Below are 10,000 nucleotides of genomic sequence, written 5' to 3' on the forward strand. Positions count from 1 at the left end.
CTTTATGGGCTTTACCTTCTCTCCCATTAGGAGTGCATTGAGAAACCTCAGAAATAACCCAAGAAAGCTTCTTGGAGAGATTGCTGTCACCCTCACACTGTCTTAAAACAACACTCGTTTGCTTTCCACACGGATTTTAGGCCGCTTTTTACAATTGAACACCCAAATTGCTCCATTTACTCTCACTGCGGCGGGCCTCTGGTACTCCATGGAGTACCAGGACTAGTTCGGCCCGGCGTTCACCCCCCCGAGGAGTACCAGGGCCCAGAGCGGAATACATGGATGTTATCGCCCTGTTACCGAATTATATCGATACCGATGTGCTTTTCACCTCATTGCTGAGTGGATTTATAAACAGGAACACCGAAACAGCTCCTTTCAGCTTCACGGCAGAAACGCCCCTGGTAATCCATGGAGTACCAGGGGAAAGCCTGTAAAATAAGCCCATACACACTTCTAACATGGCCTTTATCACCCTGTTACTGCATTACGATGACACCCATTTGCTTTTGATCTCATTGTCTGCCAACGTACGGAAAAAGCGGGGGGGCATTAAGGGGGGGAGAGAGAGAGACATGGAGATTTTCTCAGCCTCTCATTCTTTTTTTTTTTTTTTTTTTAATTGAACATAAATAGTACACGCAAATGTACAAATAAACATGGCAAGGTAGAACTGAATGTCAATGAAACAACCAGGCATGAAGAAGAAAAGGACATAAGGACATTCGTTCTGTATGTAATCAGAAGTTAATAGTGTTAACGGTTTGTGAGAAATTTACATTGCTAGACAAAAAAAGAAATTAAAAGGAAATAATTAAATAAATAGATAGACCAATGAAATTAAAACCGAAAAAAAAAAATGCAAGGGGAATACGACATGTAATTAAGTTGGCGATTCACAAGGAATCTCAGACATCAAACTGTATATTTTTTGTTGTTTATATATAAACATATATAAACAAACATATATTGTTTGTTGTTTATTTTTGGGATATATTGAGGAATATTTAATGGAAAGGAGTCACAATCGCTTTTTGACAATGTCGAAGTGTATAGGTGGCTATAGAATTTAAAGTTTTCATTGGAAATGATAGCCTCATCTGTAATTTCCTTGTTGTTAAGACGGGCTTCCGCTTTGCTCCGCTCCTCCTCTCCTCCGCTCTTCCGCTCCGGGCCCTGGAACTCCCGATCCGCGGGACTTCGGTGAATTCCGGGCCAGTTTTTTGCTCTTCTGCTCTCCTCCCCTCCTCCGCTTCTTCGCTCCCCCGCTTTGGACCCTGGAACTCTTGAACAGGGCCGGGCTTCTGCCCTCCGCCTCTCCTCTGCTCATCCGCTCCAGGCCCTGGCACTCCCTGTGATCCAGTCATTCGCATGTGCGTGCCCGGAGGTCCGGGAGCTCCACTCAAACGTCCGGGGGGGGTAAGGGTAAGGGGTCCTGTCCCCCCCCCTCGCCGCCTCTGAGAAGAGAAACATCTCCTCCACTCCTCCGCTCCTCCGCTGCGGAACCAGGTATTACCGATCCGCCGGACTCAGGCGAATTGCAGAAAGGGGTTTTGCCGTCCTCCGCTCCTCCGCTCCTCCGTTTCGGGCCCTGGAACTCCCGAACCGCTGGACACAAGCGAATCACGGTCCGGGCTTCTGCTCTCCTCCGCTCCTCACCTCATCCGCTCCAGGCCCTGGTACTCCGTGTCCGCGGGAACCCCCCCCAACCCACAAAAACAAACTCTCACACACACACAAACACACGCACACACACACACACACACACACACACATACACACGCATACACACACACAAACACACAAACACACACAGACACACCTGAACTCATCATAGCTGTGCTAATAGCATTGGCCGAAACGTTTCCACAACCAAACCAACATTAGCTCATCCACTCATTCACATATGTGTGTGCCCAGAGGTCCGGGAGCTCCAGTCATAAGTCCGGGTGATCTATGTCCGGAGAAGGCTCACATTAGCCGCTCTAAGGGGTCCTGCTGCCCCCCAGCTTCCCGGCCTTTGAGAAGAGACACATAACTCCGCTCTTCCGCTTCTCCGCTATGGGCCCTGGTACTCCCGATCCTCCGAACTCAGGTGAATTGCGTGACGTGCTTCTGCTCTCCTATAAGCCCCTACACACTTCGAACACGGCTGTTATCACCCTGTTACTGCATTTCAATGACACCCATTTGCTTTCGATCTCAGTGTCTGCCACCGTACGCAAAAAGCGGGGGGTGGGGGGTGGGGGGGGCATAAGCGCATTCGTGCTGTAAGTAATCAGAAGTTAATAGTGTTAACGGTTTGCGAGAAATTTTTAATGCTAGACAAAAAAAGAAAATTAAAAGGATATAATTAAATAAATAGATAGAAAAATAAAATTAAAAACGAAAAAAAAAAAATTGTGAGGGGAATATAACATGTAATTAAGTTGCCGGTTCACAGGGAATCTCAGACATCAAACTGTTTTTAATTGAACATAAATAGTACACCCAAATATACAAATGTACAAATAAACATAGCAAGGTAGAACTGAATGTCAATGAAACAACCAGGCATGAGGAAGCAACGGACATGAGGACATTTGTTCTGTATGTAATGAGAAGTTAATAGTGTTACAGGTTTGTGAGAAATTTACAGTGCTAGACAAAAAACGAAATTAAAAGGAAATAATTAGATAAATAGATAGACAAATGAAATTAAAACCAAAAAAAAAAATTGCAAGGGGAATACGACATGTAATTAAGTTGGCGATTCACAAGGAATCTCAGACATCAAACTGTATATTTTTTGTTGTTTATATATAAACATATATAAACAAACATATATTGTTTGTTGTTTATTTTTGGGATATATTGAGGAATATTTAATGGAAAGGAGTCACAATCGCTTTTTGACAATGTCGAAGTGTATACGTGGCTATAGAATTTAAAGTTTTCATTAGAAATTATAGCCTCATCTGTAATTTCCTTGTTGTTAAGACGGGCTTCCGCTTTGCTCCGCTCCTCCTCTCCTCCGCTCCTCCGCTCTTCCGCTCCGGGCCCTGGAACTCCCGATCCGCGGGACTTCGGTGAATTCCGGGCCAGTTTTTTGCTCTTCTGCTCTCCTCCCCTCCTCCGCTTCTTCGCTCCCCCGCTTTGGACCCTGGAACTCTTGAACAGGGCCGGGCTTCTGCCCTCCGCCTCTCCTCTGCTCATCCGCTCCAGGCCCTGGCACTCCCTGTGATCCAGTCATTCGCATGTGCGTGCCCGGAGGTCCGGGAGCTCCACTCAAACGTCCGGGGGGGATAAGGGTAAGGGGTCCTGCCCCCCCCCCCCTCGCCGCCTCTGAGAAGAGAAACATCTCCTCCACTCCTCCGCTCTTCCGCTGCGGAACCAGGTACTACCGATCCGCCGGACTCAGGCGAATTGCAGAAAGGGGTTTTGCTGTCCTCCGCTCCTCCGCTCCTCCGCTCCTCCGCTCCTCCGCTCCTCCGTTTCGGGCCCTGGAACTCCCGAACCGCTGGACACAAGCGAATCACGGTCCGGGCTTCTGCTCTCCTCCGCTCCTCACCTCATCCGCTCCAGGCCCTGGTACTCCGTGTCCGCGGGAACCCCCCCCAACCCACAAAAACAAACTCTCACACACACACAAACACACGCACACACACACACACACACACACACACACACACAAACACACACACACACACACACACACCTGAACTCATCATCGCTGTGCTGATAGCATTGGCCGAAACGTATCCACAACCAAACCAACATTAGCTCATCCAGTCATTCACATATGTGTGTGCCCAGAGGTCCGGGAGCTCCAGTCATAAGTCCGGGTGATCTCTGTCCGGAGTAGGCTCACCTTAGCCGGTCTAAGGGGTCCTGCTGCCCCCCAGCTTCCCCGCCTTTGAGAAGAGACACATAACTCCGCTCTTCCGCTTCTCCGCTATGGGCCCTGGTACTCCCGATCCTCCGAACTCAGGTGAATTGCGTGACGTGCTTCTGCTCTCCTATAAGCCCCTACACACTTCGAACACGGCTGTTATCACCCTGTTACTGCATTTCAATGACACCCATTTGCTTTCGATCTCAGTGTCTGCCTCCGTACGGAAAAAGCGGGATGGGTGGGGGGGCATAAGCACATTCGTGCTGTAAGTAATCAGAAGTTAATAGTGTTAACGGTTTGCGAGAAATTTTTAATGCTAGACAAAAAAAGAAAATTAAAAGGATATAATTAAATAAATAGATAGAAAAATAAAATTAAAAACGAAAAAAAAAATTGTGAGGGGAATATAACATGTAATTAAGTTGGCGGTTCACAAGGAATCTCAGACATCAAACTGTTTTTAATTGAACATAAATAGTACACCCCAATATACAAATGTACAAATAAACATAGCAAGGTAGAACTGAATGTCAATGAAACAACCAGGGATGAGGAAGCAACGGACATCAGGACATTTGTTCTGTATGTAATGAGAAGTTAATAGTGTTACAGGTTTGTGAGAAATTTACAGTGCGAGACAAAAAAAGAAATTAAAAGGAAGTAATTAAATCAATAGATAGACAAATAAGAAATTAAAACGAAAAAAAAAAAAAAAATTGCAAGGGGAATGTAACATGTAATCAAGTTGTTTTTTTTGTTTTTTTACCAAAAAAAAAAGGAACCTCAGACATGGGTAACTATATTTTTTAGTTTTTGGATTTTTCCATAAGTTTTAAGGATTTTTTTTTTTTTTTTTTATATTTCAAAATCGTTTATGAAGACATTAAAATTTGGGGAGCATTTTTGCATTCTGTTCTTGTGAATGAAGAACTTGGCCAGGCCTAAAAGAACATTGACACAGAGTTCATCTGTTATGTTGCTTATAAGTAAACAGAATGTTATATCATCTTTTGAGAAGGAAACTGGTGACGATGGAATGAGAAGGAGAAAAAATATATGGTCAGTGGTTTCAATGTTGTCTTCACAAAATGTACAAATATTATCTTCAAAATTAAAGCGTACCCTCGATAATTCCTTAGATGGGTAGATGTCAGTCATAATTTTGAAGTGGGTCTCTTTTGCCTTGGGGGTATGGGTAGAGTCAGATACATAGTTCGCAGCGTGGCAATCGATTCCTCATCAAATTTATCTAAAATATCCTTTTTTTTTTTTTGACGTCCAGGGAATAAGTTTCCTGTGAAACATTTCCTAATAAAGGAGTTGCTGCGCTTTCTGTCCACAATTGAGATTCCCTGGAGTGATAGTCGGGGTAACTGTGGTTGTACGGTTCGGTGCGTCATTATATTTTTGGTCAGGAATACAAATTGTCGAGGCAGTGCGTTTCGTAACTTTAGCAACTCTAATATGGGAGGCTTGAATCTGTGTGTAGTACAGAACTGCTCATTGTCCAGAGGACTGCCAGTGTCATCCATCAAGTCAATTATTGACCATATACCTTTCTCAAAGCATTCCTTGTAAAACAGAGGTTTGTTGCCATGCAGTACATATCGATTGTTCCAAACTATTATACTGTGTGGTGAGAAATTGTGTACGTATATCATTTTCCAGTATAATAATATTTGTTTATGGAACTCTGAACATTTGACAGGAATCTTGTTGATATCCAAGTCAGAGATAAGCAGAAGACTCAGGCCGCCGACTTTGTTGAATAAGTAGTTCGGAGTACAATACCAGAAAGAACGATGAGGTTTGATCCAGGATTTCAACCAGTTCACCTTCAATGTCCCATTCAAGCAGTCCAACTCTATCACTTTCAGCCCTCCTTCACTTGTTTCTTTCACCATATGTGATTTTTCTTAGATGGTGTGGTCTGTTCCTCCAGATAAAGTTGAAATTGATTTGGTTAACAGATTTTACGAGTTGATTTGGAGCAGCATTGGAATACGCTGGGTATGTACATCTGGATAAACACATCCATTTTAGTCAAATATATCCGGCCTAATATTGATAAATCTCTCTGGAGCCATATATTAGAATTAAGCTTTACTTTGATTCAGTTTAGATTCAATGTTCCTGGATTGATTTAACGTTTGGTCCTTGGATAGGAAAATGCTCAAGTATTTTATTTCTGATTTCATAGAAACATCGCTGATTTCCTTTAGTGGCGAGTCATGCAGCGCAAGAAGTTTGCATTTCTTTAAGTTTAATGACAATCCTGAAGCCTTGGAGAATGTTTTGGTTGTTTTCGGCACTTATTGGGACTTGATGTTCATTTTTCAAAACTAAGGTTGTGTCATCTGCCAGCAGGCTAATAACAATTTCTGTCCCCAACATTACTTCTGTCCCACACGTATACACACACACACACACACACACACACACACACACACACACACACACACACGCACACACACACACACACAAACACCTTAATTCCACTCTTTTATATACGCATGTCTGGAGTTCCGGGAGCTCGTTCTCAACGTTCTGGGGATAATCATAGCTGTGCTGATAGCATTGGCCGAAACGTATCCACAACCAAACCAACATTAGCTCATCCAGTCATTCACATATGTGTGTGCCCAGAGGTCCGGGAGCTCCAGTCATAACTCCGGGTGATCTCTGTCCGGAGTAGGCTCACATTAGCCGGTCTAAGGGGTCCTGCTGCCCCCCAGCTTCCCCGCCTTTGAGAAGAGACACATAACTCCGCTCTTCCGCTTCTCCGCTATGGGCCCTGGTACTCCCGATCCTCCGAACTCAGGTGAATTGCGTGACGTGCTTCTGCTCTCCTATAAGCCCCTACACACTTCGAACACGGCTGTTATCACCCTGTTACTGCATTTCAATGACACCCATTTGCTTTCGATCTCAGTGTCTGCCTCCGTACGGAAAAAGCGGGATGGGTGGGGGGGCATAAGCGCATTCGTGCTGTAAGTAATCAGAAGTTAATAGTGTTAACGGTTTGCGAGAAATTTTTAATGCTAGACAAAAAAAGAAAATTAAAAGGATATAATTAAATAAATAGATAGAAAAATAAAATCAAAAACGAAAAAAAAAAATTGTGAGGGGAATATAACATGTAATTAAGTTGGCGGTTCACAAGGAATCTCAGACATCAAACTGTTTTTAATTGAACATAAATAGTACACCCAAATATACAAATGTACAAATAAACATAGCAAGGTAGAACTGAATGTCAATGAAACAACCAGGGATGAGGAAGCAACGGACATCAGGACATTTGTTCTGTATGTAATGAGAAGTTAATAGTGTTACAGGTTTGTGAGAAATTTACAGTGCGAGACAAAAAAAGAAATTAAAAGGAAGTAATTAAATCAATAGATAGACAAATAAGAAATTAAAACGAAAAAAAAAAAAAAAATTGCAAGGGGAATGTAACATGTAATTAAGTTGTTTTTTTTTTTTTTTTTTTTTTTTTACCAAAAAAAAAAGGAACCTCGGACATGGGTAACTATATTTTTTAGTTTTTGGATTTTTCCATAAGTTTTAAGGATTTTTTTTTTTTTTTTTATATTTCAAAATCGTTCATGAAGACATTAAAATTTGGGGAGCATTTTTGCATTCTGTTCTTGTGAATGAAGAACTTGGCCAGGCCTAAAAGAACATTGACACAGAGTTCATCTGTTATGTTGCTTATAAGTAAACAGAATGTTATATCATCTTTTGAGAAGGAAACTGGTGACGATGGAATGAGAAGGAGAAAAAATATATGGTCAGTGGTTTCAATGTTGTCTTCACAAAATGTACAAATATTATCTTCAAAATTAAAGCGTACCCTCGATAATTCCTTAGATGGGTAGATGTCAGTCATAATTTTGAAGTGGGTCTCTTTTGCCTTGGGGGTATGGGTAGAGTCAGATACATAGTTCGCAGCGTGGCAATCGATTCCTCATCAAATTTATTTAAAATATCCTTTTTTTTTTTTTTTGACGTCCAGGGAATAAGTTTCCTGTGAAACATTTCCTAATAAAGGAGTTGCTGCGCTTTCTGTCCACAATTGAGATTCCCTGGAGTGATAGTCGGGGTAACTGTGGTTGTACGGTTCGGTGCGTCATTATATTTTTGGTCAGGAATACAAATTGTCGAGGCAGTGCGTTTCGTAACTTTAGCAACTCTAATATGGGAGGCTTGAATCTGTGTGTAGTACAGAACTGCTCATTGTCCAGAGGACTGCCAGTGTAATCCATCAAGTCAATTATCGACCATATACCTTTCTCAAAGCATTCCTTGTAAAACAGAGGTTTGTTGCCATGCAGTACATATCGATTGTTCCATACTATTATACTGTGTGGTGAGAAATTGTGTACGTATATCATTTTCCAGTATAATAATATTTGTTTATGGAACTCTGAACATTTGACAGGAATCTTGTTGATATCCAAGTCAGAGATAAGCAGAAGACTCAGGCCGCCGACTTTGTTGAATAAGTAGTTTGGAGTACAATACCAGAAAGAACGATGAGGTTTGATCCAGGATTTCAACCAGTTCACCTTCAATGTCCCATTCAAGCAGTCCGACTCTATCACTTTCAGCCCTCCTTCACTTGTTTCTTTCACCATATGTGATTTTTCTTAGATGGTGTGGTCTGTTCCTCCAGATAAAGTTGAAATTGATTTGGTTAACAGATTTTACGAGTTGATTTGGAGCAGCATTGGAATACGCTGGGTATATACATCTGGATAAACACATCCATTTTAGTCAAATATATCCGGCCTAATATTGATAAATCTCTCTGGAGCCATATATTAGAATTAAGCTTTACTTTGATTCAGTTTAGATTCAATGTTCCTGGATTGATTTAACGTTTGGTCCTTGGATAGGAAAATGCTCAAGTATTTTATTTCTGATTTCATGGAAACATCGCTGATTTCCTTTAGTGGCGAGTCATGCAGCGCAAGAAGTTTGCATTTCTTTAAGTTTAATGACAATCCTGAAGCCTTGGAGAATGTTTTGGTTGTTTTCGGCACTTATTGGGACTTGATGTTCATTTTTCAAAACTAAGGTTGTGTCATCTGCCAGCAGGCTAATAACAATTTCAGTCCCCAGCACGTCTAACTTTTGGATATCGTTGCTCTTTTCAACATAAACGGCTAGCATTTCGGTAGCAATTATAAATAAATAGGGTGAGATGGGGCAACCTTGGGGGATTCCCACATCAACATGGAAGCTCGGAGTGGTGCCGCTTGGCAGGGTGACACAGCTATGAATATTCTCATAGAGCCCACGGATCACATTCCTGAATATTTAACCAAATCCAAAATGTTCGAGCGTTGCTATGATAAATGGATGTTCGACCGAGTCAAAGGCTTTAGAAAAGTCCAAGAAGGATATGCGGCCATTATCTTCAATGCGATACGCCTCTAAACCCATCGCTCGCCCCGACTCGGGGAATCCTAGAGCCTACTTGCACCCCCGCCCTAACTTAACTCCCTCACTCGTGGAGCTCCCTGAGCTCCACACATCCCGGAGCATCACGCCGACTCATTCACATTTGAATGATTGTCTTTATTTTATGTCCGCTAGATAGAGGCATCCGCACATGCGCATCAGTGGAGCTTCAGGCCGGCTGAGGCATGGACTGAAAATCATAAAGACATGTGTGATGAGCTAAAAGGAAGATAAGCATATTTTTATAATAAATGTAAGAAAGAGAGGGTAATGCAGCCTCAGGGCGGCACTGGCCCGTGTCTCTCCAAGCCTGCCTTTGGGGGGGGGGGGGGGGGGGGGGGGGGCACGGAGCAGTGTCTCCCTGTGCCGGTCCCAAGCCCGGATAAATGCAGAGGGTTGCGTCAGGAGGGGCATCCGGCGTAAAACGTTTGCCAAAACCAAACATGCGAGTCAACCATAACTATACCATACCGGATGGGTCGCGGACCGGGTTAACAACGACCGCCATTGGTACTGATGACCTACAGGGTACTAATGGAAATCGGGCTACTGTGGGTCGAAGAACAAGAAGAAGAAGAAGAGGAGGAGTGCGTGTTCGGAAGCAGAGAGAGAGGAGGAAAGGAAAGAGCCTGGGACTGAGAGTAGGGACTTTGAATA

Source organism: Fistularia commersonii, unplaced genomic scaffold (assembly GCF_037954325.1).
Source record: "Fistularia commersonii isolate RoL2024-O1a breed Wild unplaced genomic scaffold, RoL_Fcom_v1.0 HiC_scaffold_37, whole genome shotgun sequence".
In the NCBI taxonomy this organism is placed as follows: domain Eukaryota; kingdom Metazoa; phylum Chordata; class Actinopteri; order Syngnathiformes; family Fistulariidae; genus Fistularia; species Fistularia commersonii.